The sequence below is a fragment of the Fukomys damarensis genome, unplaced genomic scaffold (assembly GCF_012274545.1).
Source record: "Fukomys damarensis isolate Sample0158 unplaced genomic scaffold, DMR_v1.0_HiC HiC_scaffold_16, whole genome shotgun sequence".
Classification (NCBI taxonomy): domain Eukaryota; kingdom Metazoa; phylum Chordata; class Mammalia; order Rodentia; family Bathyergidae; genus Fukomys; species Fukomys damarensis.
In genome coordinates, this window is record NW_022900928.1 from 110,408,340 (window position 1) to 110,430,577 (window position 22,238).

At 35.8% G+C, this 22,238-nt stretch overlaps 1 long non-coding RNA gene across 1 annotated transcript in view; it reads left to right on the top strand.

Moving 5' to 3' along the window:
* The first annotated feature begins 14 nt into the window (after positions 1-14).
* LOC104856581 overlaps positions 15-22,238 on the top strand; it is a 112,104-nt gene continuing 89,880 nt past the window's right edge. Inside the window, exon 1 of the long non-coding RNA XR_004517524.1 lies at positions 15-103. This is a non-coding gene — a long non-coding RNA (uncharacterized LOC104856581). The remainder of the gene's footprint in view (positions 104-22,238) is intronic.

A 22,238-nucleotide genomic window follows, 5' to 3' on the forward strand; every position in this document is an offset into this window, starting at 1 on the left:
CCGCCTCCGATCCTCCGCCGCGCTACCCGGGGGCGGGGCCGCCGCGGTCCCTGCAGACGGCGACCTTCAAGGGTTCAGAGCCGCCCAGAGAACCCGGTGAAAGGTAGAGATCCCCGAGGTGCGCCCAGACACCTCACCGCAAAACTCCACTTGAAGTTTCTTTTGTAACATTGGAAGTTGAGTTCATATAGCCTTCTACATAGACACTATTTTCGAAGAATTGTTCTCATGTTGTCTTGTACAAATTGGTGATGACTTACCGAAAAGAAAAATCTGAATGTTTTATAGACAAAAATACTTAACTTGAGCTCAGTTCTCCAGTACTACTTGAATTCGTATCTTGCCATTTCCTTTCTATGCAAATCACCGGTAGTGTTTAATGATATGCACTTCATTTAAACGAAACCTGAGTTGCTAGACTTTTTGTTTTGTTTTTTGCAATAGAAAATATCGTAAGGTTCTTGAGCTCTTCATTACTTATTTATTTAGGTGCCGGGGATTGAACTCAGAACCTTGCCCTTGAGAGGCAGGGGACAGCATCACTGAGCTAAATGCCTGGGCCTTTAACTTATGAAGCTGTTCTACTATTAAAGGACAGTTACCAACCATCTGAAATGGTAAAAGTGGAAGATTATTTTGTGTTAAAAATAGTTTAATGTAGGACATAAGTTTTAAAAGGAAAGTTTTTATTCTAAATGGAAGAATGTGAATAGCATTGGTTGACTCGAAGCACAGAATCCCCTTGCTCTTGCTAGAATTCTGGATTTGCTGGCCTGTCATCCTTACCTCTACCCTGTAGTCTGTACCAGGCTAATTACCAGCTTCATAGGAACAAAGTCTTTGTCTCGGAAGGTGACAACTAAGTGATCTCATAACTTGCTCCTACGGTGCATTAAAGATCCATAAAGGAAACACCAAAACTTTTTTCTCTTTATTCATACTCAACACCCTGTATCACTTTGGGTCCCAGAAATGTGTGGGTGTGTTTGCCCACCTACCAAGCAGTTTTCCAGCAGTCATCGTGCTTTGTCAGGTCCCTCAGCCAAGGACTCAGTTGCATAGGCCTGCCTGTACTTCAGAGGCCATTTCTGAGTCCCAGGTTGTGCCCTGTGCGTCTGGTCAACCACCTAGCTCTAAAGCAGGGTACCCAGGATCCACCCCCTCTCTTATATAATTTCCTAGAATGGCTCATAGATCCAAGGAAACACATTTACCAGTTTCTTATAAAAGATATGGTGAAGGAACAGCCATATGAAAGAAATGGATAAGACATTAGGGAGGGTAGCAGAGAGCTTCTATACCCACTCTGCTCCATGCCCTCCTAGCGGGTCCACAAAATTTGTTACCTGGAAGGTCATCAAATATCCTTGTTTTTAGAGAGCTTAGTGGGCTGAAAGTCCCAATTCTTTAATCCTCTAATCACTAGTATATCTGTGGAGACAACTTTATTCTGGTTTATCTGGGGCCCTACCTTGTGTGACAGGGGCTTGTTGTGAATAACAAAATATACATCCTATCAGGAAATTCGAAGCATTTTAGGAACTCTGTGATGGAATCAGGGACAAAGACCAAATCATATTTCATATTATCACATAGGAATCATCTGCTGTGTAGTTTTGCTAAGCCTCTGAAAAATGAGGATAATAATATGGACCACATCAGCATATGTTAGTGTGGCCTGAAAATCATTATCAGCAATGCTGCTTGTTGATCAGAATATCTGATGATGAGGTACAGTATTTTATGCAGTTAACAAGTCTTCCAGGTGAACCTTATAAAATGCGAGAACCACGAATCCCTCCTAAGTTGCTTTAAGTAATGATATGGTTCATGTAAAACCATAGCACAGTGTGAACTCAGGATGTTTGTTTGTTTTTAATTAATTTTATCGGTACATTTTAGATATACATGACATTCATCATTGGAATGTTATCTGTTTTTATTCTCCACTTACAAACTCACAGTCCTCAGTCCTTTCAGGGAATGGTCACTTTTAATGTGACCTTTCTTTTTTTGTGCTGGGGATCGAACTCAGGCCCTTGTGCTTGGGAGGTTGGCAGTGGAACCACTGAGCCAAATCCCTGGCCCCTAATGTGACCTTTTCTAATCATAGACATAAATCAGGATTTTTTCCCATTCAAATAATTGGCCTCCATAATGATATTTCAAAGTACGTGGTGCTGGGGGAGAATTGTGGAGGGCATTATTTTGGACTTAACTGACTTGTTGGTGACTGTGTTTCTAGACTGAGTAGGTCAGGCCAGGGGTGCCCCTGTAGATGAGAGAGGCATGATTTCTCTCAAGACTGTAGGAAATATGGCCATGTAAGAAATTCTAAATCTTCTAGTTTCAGAGGAAGTGAATAATGATTTATGTAGAAAGTTTCTCACATATACACCTATATAAAAAGATATAAAACAATTTTAGTGATTTGTCTTGCTACTTTTTATACATCATTCATATATAAACCTTTTCCAGTGTGAAAACACTTTTTGTTTGGGATACTTTCCATACCTTTTTTTGCATTAAAAGTTTTGAATGAATGTTCCTTTTGACATGTAACCTTATTATTTTGCACCTTTATCTCTTCTTAAAGATACTTTTGTACTTTTTCAAAACTAAATGTTAATTTGAATGCTTTAGACTCATATTATCAATATTTCGTCAGACTTTAGAAATATCCTAATCTGTGGAGAAAGTTGCAGATATCGTATAGACTAACTCCCATTTACCTTTTTTACTCAGATTTTCAAATGTTAACATTTTGCACTGTTGGCCGCATAAATTATTTTTTTCTGAAAAATTTGAGAATAGGTTGAATATATCATGCTCCCTTCCCTCTAGTATTTATTTCCTCAGAACAAAGGAGTTCTCTTAATAACCACAGTAGAGTTATCAAACTCTTAATGACATGATTCTTAATTAATTTACATTCTACATTCCAGTTTCAACAATGTCCCAATAATATTCTTTCATTACAAAGAAATCAATTACCCAGGAACTTTAATTTTTTTTAATCTGGTGCTGGAGATCACACCCAGGGCCTTGTACATATTTGACAAGCGCTGTTACACTGAGCTGTATATGCTTACCCCTCACATTACAGTGTCATCATGTCTCTGGTATTCTTTAACTTGGAGCAGTTCCTTTTTGCTGTTGTTTCATTTTTGGTTTTCATTTTTTCTCTTTTTACCATGTTAGTTTGAAGAGGAAAAATCCATCTATTCTGTAAAAGTAACTTTCCTAGTGGCAAAATCTGTGCGTGAATAATGTGGTGTCCCTTTAGTTATACCACATTGTAGTATCCTTTTTGCCTGTTCCATTCTTGGCGAGGTTAGTTTGAGCTATACTTGGTTAAGTTGGTGTCTATTATTTTTCTGCACAGTAAAGTTAGATTCATCTTTTGAAATATATATGAACAAATATGTTTCTGAATATTGAACCAGCCATGTTAAAATGATATGAAAAACTGGCATGGTGGTACATACCTGTAATCCCAGTACTTGGGAGGCTGAGGCAGGAGGATCTCTATGAGTTCAAGAACAGCCTGGGCTACCTAGTGACTTCCAGGTCAGTCTCAACTACATAGTGAGGCCCTGTCTCAACAAAGCAAAAAAAATTAACAAGGAGGGAAAGAAGACCCTTGAAGTGGGTGTAGCAAAATCAGGAATGATTTGAGAAAGTGGGAGCCCCATAAAGGGAGCCAGTCTGACTGACAGAGGGTGTCTGTGTTCAGAACTGGGAACTCGAGAGTATAAGAGTGAGTGTAATGCACAGATTTAGGGATGAGATCACTAGAATTTAAATTCTGATTGTGCTCTTTATCAGTTACCAGTTGTCATTGTGAGTATGAAGTTTATTGGTGCTTATAAAGGGTACAATATACAGATTTGCTATTATTATTTGCAGCCATCTATTGTTGATCAGCATTTTCATGATTATTGAATATTAAATCCAAGGAATTTAGAGTTGGTGTAGTAGGAGGTAGAGTCCCTGTGGATCAGGAAAGCAAAATATGTTCATTCATTTGTTCTCCTATTCAATAAATGCTCATTGAGTTCCTCCTAATTCGGTGCAGCATTGTACAAGATAAAATTTCTCATTGCAAGGAGCTAAAAATGCAGTTATGAGGGCTGGGGATTTAGCTCAGTAGTTCCATTGCCAGCCTCACAAGCGCAAGGGCCCTAGTTCAATCCCTGGAACCAAAAACAAACAAACAAAAAAATACAGTTATGAAAATAAGACTGGAATGAAAATACAAGACAGAGTGTGGTTAATGGAGAAGTAAGGCAGCTGTGCAGAGCAGAGGGGCTGACATGGTGAGTGTCCTTGATTTATTTTTTTCCCCCACTTACATATTATGGCATAGTGAAAAAAACATGAAATATAGCATTCAGTGGACCTACGCTGAGGTTGAAAACCCTCTCTGAAAGTTCCTTAATCTCTCCATGTTTTTGTGTATATGTATCATGGAGATATTAATAGTATCTACCTCAGGAGCTAAAAGAAGATACAGTATGTAAAGCATGCAGTCTGGGGGACTAGGAGACCGGAACAGTAACACTGTGACAGTGTTCTTCACCCTGCGTCTAAGCAGAGACCATGCTCTGTCTAAGTTGCCAGGAAAACAAAGCCCAGAAACTATTCCTCCTGATTTGGTCCTTTATAATTCATTTGAAAGTGTCTGTGGAAGCTGCTTCTTTTGGGTTGTAATGATTTTTGGCCAAAATCTGTATTGAACAGTTTATAATCCTTTTTCTGTTTCCAGACAAGGCTTACCAGTGTCGGCTTTAAGTCTCTACTCTTTGTTGAGAGCCATTCTACATAATTTTTTGGGAAAATCATTTCATAATTAAAGTATGACAATAGCTGTGTGAGGCCCAATGTCATCTTTCCCGAAAGCTGGTTATGGCACGTGGAAACATAACTCCCTGTGCCTCTGGTCACAAGTTGAGGCCTCAGTGGTCTTGTGTTACTGTGACACTCAAGGGTAAGTGTACAGCTGAAGACATCCTGGTTCTTTGAGAACGTAGTAATAAAAAAAGAGAAAGGTTTTACCTGAGGGAAGGACAAATTCTTTATTAGCCTGCTATCTTGTCCCACCTACTATTTTAAGAAAACTCCTTACTCTACTCGTCAACCTAAAATCCTCATCAACATAGAATTACCGTGGCCCACTGAGGCACCTGATGCTCCCTCCAGTTATTGTGTGCACCCAATGAACAGTGGCAAGCTGGGAGTGTCTTTGTCCTTGCCCACTCTGAAGCCCTGACCTCCTGGCCCTCCATGTACTTTGAAATTACGCATATCTCTATTGTCTTTCTTTAACCCCCTCAGTCCCCCATTTTAAGCAGTCTGAGGATTGATCACCTTCCTATAACTCTTCATTTCTTTCAGTACCTCATTCTTCCCATTTTAGGAAAAGCAAGAGAGAAAATGTCAAAGACCTCTTTACTAATATCATTTAAGAAATGGCTGCTCTTGGAATCCTGTGACCCAGAGCTCATAAGCAACCCTAGGGACTTTTAAAGCTAATACAAAAATAGGTTAAAGTACAAAAGAATTTCATTTGTTCAGATTCTAAAACTGAATAATAAATCTAGGTAAATGTTCTACTCTTGTACAGGCCAACTCCTAACAATATTAGAATTTAAACTTTTGCACCTGTAGAGAATCAGAATATTCATATTTCAGAGGAGAGTATAAAACTCTAGACCACAAAGGGACAGAAGATGTGTGCAAATACTTGAAGGCTTTAAAAGTCACTTAGGAAAAAAAAACTCACTTAGAAAAATGAGTAAGATGGTGTCATAGGATCAAATGGCAGATAGTAGGAAATTTCAAGAAAATGGAGCCCATAAATGGGCCAAAGCTAAGAGATTACACCACAATTAAAATAGAAGCAAGGACTGGGGATTTATCTCAGTGGTTCCACCAACTGCCTTGCAAGTGCAAGCTACCAAGTTCAATCCCCAGTACCAAAAATAAAATAAAATAAAATAAAATAGAAGCAAAATAAAATAAAGGAGAACAGGGCTCAGGTAGAGTACCATATATCTGGAAGTGTCTTTGGCTTGCCCGAATTTTCTGAAGGCCATTTTCAATGTAGATTGTTTAAAAAAGGCCACCTACTAGGGAGTATGAACTTGCCCAGGTATACATTATCTAAACCTCTGTTTGCTCACCTGTAAGTGGGAAATAACAGTACCTATATCATAGGACATGCGGGAGGATTGTTCAGGGAGTGGAGGTCATGTGGTGAGCATAATGACAGGATTAAAATAATCAGTAAATGGTAAATAATATTGTTAGCAATGAGAAATACACATATTTTGGACTACAAAAACTCCAAAAGGAATCCTAAGGGGAAAAAACCTACTTAAAAAATAACTCTATGGTGAAATAAGAAAAAAATTAACCCTATACTGCTCATTTGATATTATACAGAGATATATCATCTTAACATTTAAAACCTATTTCATGGATATTCCAAATGCCTCTTTATGCTTTGACTCTGATACCTGTAGTAAATATCATGATTCACATGGTCCTCCCCAAGCCTGATACAAATGCCAGGTTCTCTCACCCTAGCCGCCAGTATCTGTCTCTATATCACTGTAGAAATGGAATGATTAGGAGCTATTAATATTATTTTATTATTACTTTATATTTGATTTGAACTGTGCCTTGATGATATCGAGAACCTAAAACTCACATTTGTTTTCCTAAATTTGTCTGACGTATTTTGTTTTTCTGTACTGAGAACAGTATTTTCAAAACTAGTTGCTATTTTGTGTTCTAGAGTATTTTCTTTAAAAAAGAAATAAGCCGGGTGTGGTGGTACAAACCTGCAACATCCATGCTCAGAAGGCTGAGGTGGGAGAACAGCTGGACCACAACAAATTCAAGGCCAGCTTGGACTGCATAGTGAGACTTTGTCTCAAAAGCAAACAAATAAAAAATAAATATACATTTAAGTGTGTTTGGCCAACAAAATTTTTACAGGAAATTTGTATATCAGGATTAAGAATAGATTTGTTTAAACTTCAACCTTCAAACCCTGATCTGTTTCTAAATTGCTTCCCTCTGACCACACCAATAATATGACCAAAATACTAATCATACACAATTTTAAGCAAAAATTGCTCAAAAGTAGAAGTAGTATAAAATTTATATTCTAGGGCTACTCTGTCTTTTACATCCATGTTATCTAGCTCACTAGAAAAAAGTAGACATGTCCATTGGTACAAAGCATAATGTTTAAACATGTGCAGAAGTTTGATATAAATTTTACTGCATTACAGTCTTCTACTAAAAGAAATGTAAGCACCTGTAATTCTGTTACATGGATCCTGGACAATGTCAAAGAAGATAGTTGCTAGATCATTTTGCTTGCATAATACAGAATTATTACTTTGTATAGCTGCTTTGTATTCAGGGTAAGATAAGGCTTCCTGGTATGATTTCTCTAAAATTCATAGCCTTTACTATATAATTGTGTCTGTTTTTAAATGGACATCCTTTAACTTTGAGTAGATAAGTTTGATATAATTCTCATAGAAGCTTGAATGTGTTTGCTGAAGCCCCATCCTAAATTAAGAGGATCATTCCTTAGGCAATAGGTTTCTTAATCAAAGAGAAAAGCCTTAATCAAATTAATCTATAATTAAAAGTTAGTATTGTTGACTGTCCATGAGCTGAAACTATGTGGACCATAAATTACATTTGAATTTGAGCTTTATTATTTATCTATTTAAAAAATTAGCCATCCTGTGGTTATCTTCATCTACCACAAATGCCTTCAGCTTCCCATATCCATTCTCAAATTTATCCGAATACCCATCCATTCTTTAATCAAGAGGAAGAATTGTCTATTCTCCTGTACAAACAATTCTCAACCTTTTTATTTAAGCGTTCATTCATCTGTTGGCTCTTTCCTTATTTCAGGTACACATGAATATACACCAGATGTGATAGCTTGGGTCTACCTGTCTCCCAAAGCCTCAGGCATAGGTGGTGCTTTTCAGAGGTGGCTGGATCTAGAATGTGTGACACTGGGATTGATTCATGGTGCAGTGCTTGAATTAAGGACACTAGGATTGAGGGTGTGAGTGCTACCGCCCTAAGGTCTTGTAACCTGGATAAAATATAAGGGTAAGGAAGAGGCTAGTTGCTTTTAGCTTCTGCCTTCTGCCTGCCATGAACTGTTTTGCTCTGCCATGACCCTCTGCCATGCCACCCTGCCTTGTAGCCAGGCAACCTTGGACTAAAACCTCTATAGACTGAGCCAACTAAACTTTTCCTCCTTTAACTTTGAGTGTCAGGTATTTTGTATCAGCATTGAGAAAACTAAGTAAGATGCTAGATATACATGAACATATACCACATTTCTAAAAATTCTGGTTGGAAATGCAATTTTATTGGTGAAAAACTGCAGTGGTTTATGGAAATCGGAATTCCCTAATCTATGACAATAGAAAATTTCTCCCATGGTTTGTATTATAAATTTTATGGATTCATTTTTACTGGATATAATTATTGGTTCTGAAATTCATTTTGATTTAATGATTTTTTTTAAAAAAAAACAAAGACTGACCATTTTTTTCTAGGCCCAATTATTTGATACTTGTTTCAGTCGTTTTGGACTTCTATAACAAATACTTAGTTTAGAGTAGTTGGCTTATAAACATCATATACTTATATCTGATAATTCTGGAAGTGGAGAAGTCCATGATGAAGGCATCAGCAGATTCAGTGTCTGGTGAGAGCCCATTCTAAGGAAATTTTCCCTGTGTAACCTCAAGGGCTGAAGCAGCAAGGAATTTCTCCAAATCCCTGATAAGGACACTAATCCCATTCTTGAGAACTCCTCTCTCATGACCTAATCACTTTCCTTTTTTAAAAATGTATTTTATTGACACATAATTGCAATACATGAAGTTTACATCTTAGGGAGTAGGTGCATGTATGTAACACATTTTGATTCTTTTTAAATTCCCTTCTCATCTCCTCCCACCTCCCTCTCTTATCTCTGAATTCCCTTTTACCATTTATTATTATTATTATTATTGTTGTTGTTATTGTTGTTTTAATATATTGTTTTAGTTTGTGTTTATGATATACAGTGTTTACATTTATTGTGGGTATTTGGTACACGTGCATGATATATCTTGCATGTTTTTACCTTCCTTTTACTTCCCTACCCTCCTTGCCCACTGTCTCCTGGACTTCTTCCTATTTCAGTTTTCAAAGGTTTTACCTTGATGGTCAGGATTTCATGACATAAATCTTGGAGGGACAAAAGCATTCAGTTCATTGCAGTGATTCATCTTTTCTACTGATTTAAAGTGTTACCTCTATCATTTGCATTTTCTTATTATTGGGATCTTCTTCTAGATTTCCTGTTATATTCATCTCCCTATCATTTCATTCATTTACTCAACAAACATTTATTGTAAGCATATACATGCTCTTATGCCAGGTAATATTCCAGGTACTATAGTAGAAATAAATAAAACTAGTTTCTTTCTATTTTCCATAAAAGTGTGTTTTTTAATTTTAATTTTTTTCTAATAGTACATGTTTGGAGTACACAATGATTGCATTTATTGTGGGGAGTTTCTTCATGTATATAACATATCTTAATTCTTATTTTTTGTGTCCTTCTCCTCACATCCCTTCCTGATCCCGCCAACTCTTCCTCTCCTTCACATTTGCAAAAGTTCTATTTCCATTTTTTCCTTCAATTTTTAAAAAATCCCTTTCCTCTTTCTTACCTTTCTCCCTCTATTTCCCTTCCCATTTGAAAAAAGATTTCTCTACTTCTTATTATCAATCTTTTATTTAGCCCTTTATTTATACTTTGTGTTTCTTATATAAGAATTCCCATGTGATATTTAAACTTGTGTGTCTGATTTATTTCATTTAACATTATGGTGTCGAGGTGTATCTATTTACCTATAAATATCTCAACCATATGCCTCTTTATGGCAAAGTAGTATTCCATCATATATAAATACCACATTTTCTTTATCCATTCATCTGTTGCTAGGTGGATAGGCTGTTTCCAAGATTTAACTATAATAAATGTGCTGCTATAAACATGGATATGCATGTATTACTGTAATATGGCGATTTTAACTCTTTTAGGAAGATACCTAAAAGGGAAATAGCTGAATCAAATAGAACCTCTACTTTTAGTTTTTTGAGGAATCTCCACACCAGTTTCCATGGTGGTTGTACCAGTTTATATTTCCATCAACAATGAAGGAGGGTTCCTTTTTCTCCCCACAGCCTCACTAGCATTTGTTTCTTTCTTTTCTTTCTTTCTTTTTTTTTTTTTTCTTTTGATACTGGGGATCGAATTCAGGACCTTGCGCTTGCAAGGCAGGTAGCAGAACGACTGAGCTTAATCCCTGGCTCTTGATGATATTTTTCTTTCTAGAGTGAAATGGAATCTCAGTGTTGTTTAAATTTGCATTTCTCAAATAGCCAGAGATATTGAACATTTCTTTCATGTATTTATTGGCCATTTGTACTTTTTCATCTGAGAAGTGTCTAATCATTTCAAATGCCCATTTTTTGGACTGGGTCTTTAACTTTAGAGGGTCTAGGTTTTTTAGTTCATTATATTTTCTAGATGTTAGTCCTTTGAGGAGTAGCTAGCAGAATTTTTTTCCCATTCTATAGGCTATCTTTTTACTCTGTTGGTGGTTTCCTTTGGTGTGCAGAAGCTTAATTTGATATGATCCCATTTGTTAATTTTTGGTATTATTTCTTATGCAAATGGGGTTCTGTTCAGAAAGTCATTGCCTACACCTATGTCTTTAAGACCTTTCACTTATTTTATCTTTCAGGGTATTGTTTCTGTTTTAATACTTTGACCTATTTTTATTTTTATTATTTATTTATTTATTTTTGGTACTGGGGATCGAACTCAGTTCTTTGCGCTTGCAAGGCAGGTGGTGGCACCTTTGAGCTAAATCCCCAGCCCCTACCCATTTTAATTTTAATTTAGAGCATGGTGAGAGATATGAGTCTAGATTCCATCTTTGGCATGTGGATAGCCAATTTCCCCTGCTCAGTTTGTTAAAGAGGCTATCTTTCCTCCAGCAAAACTAATTGACCCCTTTGTCAAAGATAAGGTAGCTCAGTATGCCTGGAGTTGTTTTTGTATCCTCTATTTTGTTCCACTGATCCACAAGTCTGTGTTTTGTTTTGTTTTTGCCACTACCATACTGTTTTAATTACTGTAGCATTGTAGTAAAACTTGAAGTCTGAGATTGTGATGGCCCCTCTCTTGTCTTTGTTGCCCACAATTGCTTTTGCTATTCTAGGCCATTCCTGGTTCTGTAAGAATTTTAGTATTTCTCTCTCTAGTTCTGTGAAGAATGTTATTGGTATTTTGTTTGAAATTGCATTAAATCTGTATAACAGATAAAACTTGTTTCTTAACCCTGTGAAGGCAGACAAGAACAGACAAACCAAATCAGGTATTGATTATGTAATGGAGATGACTCATGCCTACAAATTATCCACTTTTTGCACTTCAATCTTGAAAAGGGGAATGGACACAGGACAACAGTGAAAAAAGATAAAGGGAAAGAGGAGATGAAGAGGGAGTCGGGGAGAGAGGAAAGGAGAGGAAGGAGGGAGAGGAGAGGAAGAGGAGAGAGGAGGAGAGGAGTCAGAATGAGAGAAGGATCCTGGGCTAATTTTTGATCTTTAAATTTCATTTTGGAAGTGGGGTTATCACAAAGGATTATTGTAAAGATAAACATTGTGAAACACTCTGCTGCTAGTAAACTCTGTTATCCTTAAAACAGTTTCTTCTTGATCTTCTCATGCTTCAGGTAGATAGTTTCCTATCCCTCAAATGTTTCTGTTTCAAAATGGAATTTTCAGATCTTGTGTATGGTCTGAGTTGAGAGTTGGATCTTGTGAGTATTAAATGGGTGAGGAAGATTTCAGTGCTGCTGAAAAATTGGTGAGAAAACAGCCTACCTCTGCCTGAAATTCCGACCCCTCCACCTTTTGGGACCTAGGGTCTTTGAGGTTCTTACAGTTGAAGAAAGAAGGAAAGAAAATATGAGGCTTTTATGCTGAGCACTGGCATAAAGAAAGAAGGTGGATAAAGAAAGTCTCTTGGGGGCTGCTGCTGCGATGTAAGTGGTAAGATTATCAGTGTTCTTGGAGGAAAAATAGCCCAAGAGCTTGCAGTTACCAAAAGAGACTGTTTTGGCTGGCTGTGCAGTGCCAATTTCCTGAACTCTGGCTGGTTGCCTGAAGCCAGTATAAGAAATTATTTAAATCCATGTTTTAGGCTGAGTGTGACTTCTTACTTAACTATACCCACCTGCCAGATCGAAAACAACAGCCAGGAAGTTCTTTTGCAATAGGAAAGGACTTTGACTACTCAGAAGGAGACACAGATTGAATATCCGAAATGCTTGGGACCAGAAATATTTCAGATTTCAGATTTTGGAATATTTGCGTAAATAGAATGAGCTATCTTGGGGGCAGGACCCAAGTCTAAACATAACATGCATTTGATTCATGTATGCTTTATACACACATCCTGAAGGCAATTTTGTAAAGTATTTTTAGTGCACCTGTGTTTGGAATATGACCTGTTACCTGACACCAAGTGTGGAATTTTCTACTTGTGTCATGTTGGCACTAACAAAGTTTTAAATTGTGGTGAATTCTGGATTTCTGGAGTAAGGATGATCAATCTGTAGTGTTTTTCTTTTAATACCCAGAAGGATATAGGCAATAAATAATATTTGTATCATGAATTCTCACCAGCTACTTCTGGGTGAAATATGGGTTGTCTGCACTAAAATACCTCACCTTTGCAGCTAAATAATGTACTAGCACAAGGTTACCTTACTACATGGATGGTCAAAGAGGTGATAAAGTTTTATTTTTTCACTTTAAAAGTATTTACCTTTTGGAATAATTACTGAAATATCTTCATGATCTGAAAAGTATTTATTTTGGGGATATTTAATGAAATATCTTCATGATCCATACATTTGAAAGTAAATGCAAAGTAAAAGTAAAATATTCACGTAGTTAAGCAAGAACAACATAGTCCTCTGTGAAGTTTGTATTTCAGGAAATGATGTATATATTATGATGATATATAGAGAGCCCTTGCTCTATAGATGTATCTATCTATCTATATATCTATGTATATCTGATATATATACAGATATACATAGATATATATACAGACATATCTATCTATATCTATCTATATCTATATCTATCTATCTATATATCTATATCTATATCTATATATATATATATAGAGAGAGAGAGATTTTGAACTTTTTTTAGCAATCATCTTTTTCCTGGAGCATTATTGCAAACTAGAGATATACTAAAAGCATCTTTGAAGTTTAATAATTGAATTATAATGAGAAAAACAGTGAAGTTGAGGCTATTTTAAAATACATTTGGAATGTCTTCCTACTATAAAGGGAATTTCCTGGTCCCTGGGGATAACAGTAAAAAAGTCATTATTCCATTAAGTTCATGTCTCATTCTTTCTTATAAGCCTGATTCTAGAATTTAAATGAGAATGCAGTCAAGGGGAAATTTAGGCATCTGTATTTTTTACTTAACTGTTAAAAAGAAAATGTAATTTATCCTATTATACTGAATTTGATAACAAATAATATAATTGCTTGCAAGAAAAGATCTTTAATGCAATAACAAATTTTGACTCTCCATTCTGAATTATTATTATGTGGAAATACTGTACAAGCACATAATCTCTCAGTAGGATTGTGAAATTAGAAGCTAATTACTTCAACTGTATTTCAAAGAAATGTTTTACTCACAATAAACAATATTGTGAAAGAACATTAACATAATTGGCCACACAGTAATATTGGAAAAGTTTGACATGGATGGATGGAGATCCCATACTTTGAAAATGGGTTACAATAAAAGCAAGTTCTAGAAAAATTCTGGCACATATACAGGCATTTATTAAACCATTATTTGTAAAGAAATGCAGAACAATTAATACAAAAAGATAAAATATTATGTACTCCAAATATGTACTAGTAAATAAAAAAATAAGAGTACCCCCAATCCCAGCTCTTTGTCCTCTTCTGTACTCTACTGACCTTTGTCAGTAACCCACTGGACATTGACTCAGTAACACTCTAGAAGCAGGACTCTATCACCTTCCCGCTGATATCAGAAGTGCAGTGGATGGACAGAAAATGTTTGAAGATCATGCGTATTATGCGAAATGTGGGAAGTATCCTGAAATTTTCAGCTAATTGTGACTTTTGTTTTGTGTTTGGTTTTAGTGCTGTAGATTTAACCTAGGACCTAGCCCATGCTAAACACATACATTATCACTGAGCTATTCCCCCAGCTCCTATGTAATCTTATACCTTATAACAAATTAATCTGTGGGATCTGATTGATAATGAAGATGAAGAACAAGTCACCAATTTTACTAATGAGAACATATTTCTGATATTCACTTTGATATGATCTGGTGAGATAGGAGTGTAGGAGCACTTGGCACAACGAGGGAACAGAAAGATGAAGTAATTTCCACTAAGATTAATGGAGAATACATGGCTCAGCCTGTTTGATTACACATCCCATGCTTATCAACTTATGTTGTTCTTCCATGTTTATTGACAAAGTCACTAGGACCAATTTGATTCTACTCTTTCAAGGGCAGGACTAAAATAAGCTATAGTAGATATTTAGATGAGATAAAATAAAATTTGTGATACAAGAAACTGTTCAGTCTTCACAATAGAATTCAGAAAGCTACCTATAACTAAAAGTATCTACTTTTAGAAAGGTAAGATCAAGTAACCATTTATCTTGATGGTCGTTAGGTAGGGATGGTCTGGTTAACAAAATATCATTGTTGATAGAGATTCACAGTAGAACCTATATTCTAATTTCTCAGTTAAAAGGAATCAGATTCTCACAAAATAAACAGGAAATGAACCAAGAATTTAATATTTTCTTAATGTGGTCCCATAGACATTGAATGGTATTGAGCACTTTGAGATAACTATGGTGCTGGTGGGGTATTGTTACTCTATTTTTGTCAATAGGAAATCAAATTATTTTTCCCAAAACTCAACCAAAATCAATTTTTTTTTCTGGAGTAAAAGGTATGTCTGTGATGAGGAATTGGTATTCAACCCAAGAAGAAATTCAAAGTATAACTCATAAAAATTGTGAATTCAAGGTCAATCTTTGGTACTTCTAAATCAGCTACATAAACATCTTTAACCTGTTTCTCTTCCACTTCCATTTTCTTTAGTTTGTCTTTACCTATCCACAGGGCATGTTCAAACCAAGTCTACCATTTCCCTTATTCCTTTTCCCCTGCAACTTCTCCAAATCTGTCGAAGGTACTACTGTTCTCTAGGCCATTTAGGATTAACTCCTTGGTGAATTTTCCATTGATTCTATTTGTGGTCACCATGAAGACACTTAAGTATCTAGAACTTTTCCATTTTGTGACACTGATGTGTTTGACTTCTAGCCTTTAGACTTGTCAGAAAAGAGGCAAATTGGATGAAAGAAAATTTAAAGGCTGAATAGTGGACATGCATGGAAGTGGCCTGCATCCTTTTCACCATGCTGCTTGGATTGCAACAAGTTACATGAGTGCATGTGGCTTTACTTGGCTCTGCCTGTATGTGAAGAGGCTAGGAGATATTGTCTTCATTTGTGCTCAGGAGGACAAAGAAATGGTTGGCAAGCATATAGCATTGATCATGCCAAGTCTACAGTCTTTGTCTGCTAAAGTTCTCCCAATATAATGTGATTTATTCATATTATTATATTTAAATTTTGATTTATAGAGTGAATTGCTGGCATATTTACATTATTACCCATTTATCTTAATTCAGCCAATCAAGTACATGCATAAGAATATTCAATTCTCCTAATGCAAAAATGAATATAACTGGGTCCCTGCCCATGAGTTTGCCTTCTTGGAAGAGATATAGACATACACAATTAGAAGATAGTGTAAAAGGCATAGCTGTTTAAACATTGCTGATAAAGCATAGAGGAACTAATTTCTTGATGGTGAGGACTTGTCTTGTTTGTATATCTCTACAAGTCCAAAGTATTTGTGAGTGAGAAATCTTGAAAATGCTAAATAGTTAATAATATTTGTTGAATGAATACAAGTAAATGAGCTAATGAAAAATGAATATATTCCTAAGGACTTTGAAATACGCAGAGGTAAATATAGAGGGACATACACAGATGGAGTTTTTTTCATAATTCAGTACCAAAATGCATACAGAAATATTAATGACAGCTTCAGGTATGTACAGACAGTAAAATGTCAGAAAGTTTTAAAGACTATTGGGAAAGAACCTCCATCTATAATCTCTGAAGTGGTAAGTTGAGGTAAAAGCTCCTTCACAGGTTGTAAGTAAAAAGTTTTAACTTTTTGTGATTTTGAGTTTGTATTCAAACTATTTTGTTATAATATGTATTGTGGGTTGGTAGGAAGATTTAATCACTTAATAAAGTTACAAATAATTACTAGAAATATAGCTTTTGCTTAGAAGTTCTTCTTGTATGAACTTTAAGAATTCTGATCTTTCATGTACCTATTAAAAGCTTTTATTCAACTGCGAGTGAATATTGAAATCATATGAAAAACATTTTCAAATACCTATTTCTACATCATCAGATTTTGTGAATCAATCACTGGAGGGTAGCACCTTAGTTGACCTGTTTGGGGGCGGGGGTGGGACAGGATCTCACCATGTAGTTCAGGCTGGCTTTGAACACACTCTGTAGACCAGGGTGCTCTCAAACTCACAGCAATCCTCCTGCCTCAGTCTCCTGAGTGCTGGGATTATAGGTGTGCACCACCACACGTGGCTAGCACCTCAGTTGAGAACCACTGATTTACTGTCACCCCCAACTCCCTAAAAAATTGTATTTTCTTGTACTGTTTTCCTATTGCTGCTTAATGACTTGCCATGAATTTAGTGCTTGGAATAACATACATTTATTATCTTAAAGTTTTGAGGGTCAGAAGTCTAAAATTAGTTTCACTTATCAATGTGTCCCCTTACTGCTCCTTCTGGGCCTTCTAGGGAACGATCCTTTTCCTTGCCTTTTTCATCTTGAAATACCTTGCATGTCTTGGCTCATAGCTCTTTCCTTGATTCACTTTAACCTCGACTTCTTTCTTTGCATCTACTACTGACCATGCTTCTCCTATCAGCCTTTTGTAAGGGGCCTTGTGTTTACATTGGAACCTCCTGGAATCCATGATGATCTCCTCATCTCGTAATCCTTAATTCAATAAATCTGCAAAGGCTCATTTTACTCTGTAAATTAACATATTCATAGGGTCTGGGGATTAGTACATGGACATCTTTGATGAACCATTATTCAAACTATCACATTTTCTTCATATGTGATTTAAAAAACATGAGACTTAATTTAGATTTATGAGGAGAAATGAAAAATTTAGATGAATAAGCCATTTAACATGGGGTCTGATATAACAAGTAGTAAAAAATGTCAGCTGTTACACTTTTAAAATAACTTTTTAAATAGATGCTCAAAAATGCAGTGTTACCTTGTTCTGTTTACTGCCACATTTGTCTAGTATGTGGTAAGTGTTATAAAATATTTACTGCATTAGTGAATCAATTAATACCAAGTGTTTATAGTGGGTGCATATTAGCTTTTTAAAAATATTTTTAAAATTAGGTTTATTGGTTCATTTAGGTATACAATATAATGACATTTATCATTGTTAAAATATTTATATCTCTCTCAATAAGCTTTACAAACCAGAAATCTTACAGTTTTATATATGTTATGTTATACATTTTCTGAAACTTTTCTTATTGACCAGAAGCTGGAGATGTTGGTGTATTTCAATAAGTAGTTACTTAAAAAATATAAAATCATATTTGGGTTATAAATAAAATATGAAATAATTTTGTAAAAATGGTCCTGTAAATATATTATGTAACTTTTCTACACTACCTGTAGTAAGTCCTATGGTTTTGTATAAAAAGAATGCTCGCATGCAGCATAAAAAAGAACTTATGCAGAAAAACCGGTGGGAAAGGAAAGCTGGCTTCCCAGATGGGTCTCAGAAGGACTGACTGGATGAATTTTTTCATAGCACACAAACCCATCCTCTGCCTGAAGACTCTTGCATCTCATTTTATTGGTACTGAAAGCAGAACTCCTTACCAGTAATAGGAATGTATTAGTCAACCTTTTTAGAAAAGATGTACAAAGTGAGAATGCCAAACTGTTTATTTGCAAAGAGAAGTAGAATTGTCACAGAGGTAAAATAAGTTAGCATGATCAGCTAACATGATCAGCACTTTCTTTTTTTAGGCAGGTATTTCAGGAAACCAAATTATAACCATAAGGTCACCTAAGGAGCATGGCTTCTGAAAAAGAGCTGTTATGTAAGTTGGATGTTGAGCGGCATTAGCTTATGATTTCCTTGGTAGAGCTAGCCTTACCGAGGGAACCATTACATTGCAAGTTCATTGGCCAACCCCCCATTCCATGTACTCTGAAGTGCTGGACACTCTACTATAACTCTGTGACTTCCCTTTTACTCTGCTTGCATTGCTGTTTTTTCTTTATAGTCAGTGCAGTATTTTGAGTAATGAAAGTTGTGTAAAAGTTAGATTATCAAAAATAGTTTTATGTCAGAAAATCTATCTCCAACTTATCCCTACTCTTATAAATAACAAAAATTGCTTATGTGCATTTTATATCCAGAGGGGAGAGGAGAGAGTATGGCAGGGGTGTGGAAGTCTCCTAAAGAGGAAGTAAGGCTTGTCTTATCACTACTGTATGGTCTTATGATGCAACACATCCTGGAAGACTCAATTCATCTAAGGTCTGACAACATGGGTCAAACTATTTTCATATCTATCAGCTCTTAGGGCTATCACAATGTTAAGAATATTTAGGAAGGACAGGGATTTAGCTCAGTGGTTCTGTCACCTGCCTCGTAAGCGCAAGGTCATAAGTTCGATTCCTGGTACCAAAAAAAAAAAAAAAAAAAAAAAAAATTATGAGAAGCAAGACAGGAGACTATTTTCAAAGCACTGATAATTAAATTTTATGCTCACAAACTGGAATCCAGTTAATATAACCCAAGGAAATACAAATTTTGCCACTTTTATCAGTCTAGAGCAGAGAGAGATCAGACAAGCATGAAAAAGCAGTTTTGAAAGGCTAAATCTTGATTTATAATCCTTAGTACGTTAAAGCCACAGTCCATAGATTGGAAATGGTGTAATAATTTACTAAATCAACAGACTTTAGGAGAAACCAGCCTAACTTCTATCAGGATCTAGTTCTAACTATGCTCTCCAAAGCAGGTCATCAAGATCTTTTAACAAGATGTCCTATTAAGAGTGATGAAGAAGGTTTACCATTTTCCAGATCTCTGCCTCAAAGGAAGTGTCATAATTTTGTCATTGTAGGCAAATACATCCTTAGGCCTTTCGGATTGTTGTGCCACAGTGGAGATCAGGAAAGCCCAGAGTGTGGCATTATGATTCTGTGTCCAAAAGTGATGTTTGGCAATTGATACAAAATAAACGTTGAGTCTGGCTTTAAAAATGTGTTACACCATTTTGGTTGCTGTGACAAAACACTTCAGAAAAGCAAAGGAAAAATGTCTACTATAAATATCTCTAGTCTCTCATTCTTTATGGCTAAGTAGCACTCCATTTTATAAAAAACAAAAACAAAAAACAAAAACAAACAAACCACATCTTCTTTATCTAGACAACAGTTGCTGGGAAATTTGGCTGTTTCCAAGATTTACTTATTAAAAACTGTGCCGCTATAAACATGGGTGTGCATATATTGTTGTGGTATGATGCTTTTAATTCTTTTTGGAAAATACCCAGCAGGGGAATAGCTGGGTCAAATGGAAACTCTAATCCTAGTTTTCTGACTAATCTTCATACTGAGTTCCATGGTGGCTGTACTAGTCTGCACTCCCACCAACAGTAGAGAAGGATTCCTTTTTCCCCACAACCCCGTTATTGGTTATTGGTTGATTTCTTGATAGCAGCCATTCTTTCTGGAGTGAGGTGAAGTCTCAGCATTGTTTTCATTTGCATCTCTTGAGTGACCAGTGATTTTCAATATTTTTTCACATGTTTATTTGCTATTTCTACTTCATCATCTGAGAAATGTCTGTTCATTTCAGATGCCCATTTTTGGATTGGGTCTTTAAATATAGGAGGTCCAATTTTTTAAAAAGTTCTTTATATATTCTAGATAGTAGATCTTTGTCTGAGGAAAAGCTGGTAATTTTTTTCCCCACATTGTGGATTGTCTCTTTATGCTGTTGGTGGTTTCTCAAACAGTGCAAGAAGCTTTTTAATAAGACAAGATTCTACTTGTTAATTCATTGTGCTCATGTGTGACTGAAGTTTTGTTTATGAAATGTTTTCCTATGCCAATATCTTCAAGAGTTCTACCTAACCTATCTTCAAGCCTGTTTAGTGTTTCTGTTTTAATATTTAGATCTTTAATCCATTTTGATTTTAGATTAGTACTGGTGATAGATAAGGGTCTAGTTTTAGTCTTTGGCAAGTTGAAATCCAGTTTTTCCACCACCATTTATTAAAGAGGCTATCTTTCCTCCAGTGAAGAGTGTTTGGCTCCTTTGTCAAACATGAGGTGGCTGAGTGTGTCTGGAGTTGTTTCTGCATCTTCTAGTCTGTTCCACTGCTTCTCCAGTCTCTTTTTTGGCCAGTATTATGCTGTAATAAGTTTCAAGTTGGGAATTATGATACCCCCTACCTTTTCTTGGTTGCCTAGAATTGCTTTTGCTGTTCTAGGTCTCTTCTGGTTCCAAATGAAGTTTTGGATTGTTTTCTCTGTTTATCTGAAATATGCTGTTGGAATTTCAAGAAAGATTGCATTGAATCTACATAGTTTTGGAAGTATGGCCATTTTCACTATGTTGGTTCTTCCTACTCAGGAGCAAGTGATATCTTTCCATTTTCTGATATCCTGTTTGATCTCTTTTTTCAGAGTGCTGTAGTTTTCAGAGTAGAGGTCTTTTACTTTCTTTATTAGATTGATTCCTAGGTATTTCTTTTCAGGGGCACTATTGTGAAAAGAGTTGTTTCTCCAGTTCCTCTTTAGTGAGTCTGTTTGTTTACTGGAAGGCTATTAATTTTTGAGTGTTGACCTTGTATCCAGCTATTCTCCTGAATTTGGTTAAGTCTAGAAGACTTTTGGTGGAGTTCTTGAAGTTTTCTGTTCTAGTTCTAGTATTTTGTTGTTTATTTTTTGTCCAGTTGATCTATCTATTTGTGACAGTGGATTATTGAGGTCTGCCACTACTATTGTATTAGCGCTTATTTGAATTTTCCTGCTTGTTATATTTGTTTTATGTAGTTGCATGCACTAGTATTTGTTGCATATAAATTTATGATTGTCGTCTCTTCCTCTTGGATTATTCCCTTTACAAGGATGTAATGTCCTTCTTTGTCACTCTTAATTAGTGTTGGTTTGAAATCCATTTTATGTGCAAATAGGATAGCAACTTTTGCTTTTTTCAGGTTCCTGTCTCATGGAGTATTGTTTTCCATCCTTTAACTCTTAGTCTGTGTGTTTCTTGTATGTAGCATATTGTTGGATCTTGTTCTTGACCCATTCTGCCAATCTATTTTTTTTAATTAATGAATCGAGGCCATTGAAATTGATGGCTATAACTGATATGTATTGACTTATCCTTGTCACTACCTTTTCTTGTTGAATTCTCCCCCTTTGCACTTAATTTCTTTTCTTGCCGGATGGATTCACTCTGCTGGACTTCCTGGGGTTGTGATGATCTTTGTGTTTTCCTTGGATATTGTTTAAATTTTTTTGGAGTACTAGTTTGGTATTCATGAAATTCCTCAAGTGTTCCTTGTCATCAAAGTATCTTATTTCTCCATCAATCTTGAAAGATAGTTTTGCAGGTACATCAATGTGGGTTGGAGGTTGTTTTCTTTTAGGGCTTGAAATACTTCACTCTAGGCTCTTGTCTTGAGGGTTTGTGTTGAGAAGTCTGCTGTGATTCTGATGAGCTTTCCTTTGTATGTGATTTGTTTCTTTTATCTAACTGCTTGTAGAATTTTATTCTGCTTTTGGGTTTCTTGAATCTTAACTATTATAGGTCTAGGTTGTTTTTTTTTTTTTTTTTTTTTTTT